A 1,204-nucleotide genomic window follows, 5' to 3' on the forward strand; every position below is an offset into this window, starting at 1 on the left:
CTACCAGCTGCCAGAAATGTGTCAAGAGAGAAGAGAACAATGTGTGTACTGCCAGCAGAAAGTCAGGTGTCCATGGAGAGGGAGACCTTGAAGTTAATTTGAAAGGCTGGAGACTGGTGAAGACAATAGTATTGGGATTCAGGTCACAAGATCAGAGAACCATGGAAAAGAAAAGGGAGATATTTTTTCCTAGAGAGAAGAGGATGCTCAAGAAAAGCACTGTAAGACACATTTCCTTTTCACTCCTGCACCTCTCTGCCAAGGCCTTGTTTCCTAACAGGATGAATCAGCAGACCTCAGACCAAGGAAGGCAACCCACAGGAGGAATGAACATCCTCTAGGGACACTCCAGGGTCCACACCATGGTCAATGGCAGTGAGCTGCCCACAGCCCCCACTGGCTGCTGATGAGAGCCCCAGATAGGTGAGATCCAATGTACAGGGACACCTGGCAGGGGGAGGCATTCTTGTTACAGGTATAGCCCCCAACCATCTGGTCATTGTCATTGTCACAATCCATGGTTAAAGCCTCTAGAGATGAGAAGGAGAAGGGAGGGAACGAAACAAAGATTACGTTTTGTCCCAAAGTTTCTGAATAAGAGGTAGATTAAAAAACATTCACTATAGCCTTCTGCGGGGGAACACTGCCAATGTTCTGCTACCCTAGATCTTTCATTACCTCTTCTTTTCCCAAATGAAAAAGGCTTTTATATCTACTGTTGTAACATGTAATATTCATGTAGGAAATCTAAGCAGAACTATAGTACAGTATAAATTAAGCAATGTTGAGATAAAAATTATCCCAAATTCTACTTATTGAAAATAACAGGCTGGGTGCAGTGGCACATGCCTGTAATCCCAACACTTTGGGAAGCTGAGGTGCGTGGATCACTTGAGGGCAGGAGTTCAAGACCAGCCAGGCCAACATGGTGAAACCCCGTCTCTACTAAAAGTACAAAAGTTAACCAGGTATGGTGGCGTGCACCTGTAGTCCCAGCTACTCGGGTGGCTGAGGCAGGAGAATTACATGAACCCAGGAGGCGGAGGTTGCTGTTAGCAGAGACCATGCCACTGCCCTCCAGCCTGGGTGACAGAGCAAGACCCTGTCAAAAAAAAAAAAGAAAGAGAAAGAAAGAAAGAAAGAAAGAAAGAAAGAAAGAAAGAAAGAAAGAAAGAAAGAAAGAAAGAAAGAAAGAAAGAAAGAA

This window comes from Mandrillus leucophaeus, unplaced genomic scaffold, assembly GCF_000951045.1.
Source record: "Mandrillus leucophaeus isolate KB7577 unplaced genomic scaffold, Mleu.le_1.0 Scaffold1260, whole genome shotgun sequence".
NCBI lineage: Eukaryota > Metazoa > Chordata > Mammalia > Primates > Cercopithecidae > Mandrillus > Mandrillus leucophaeus.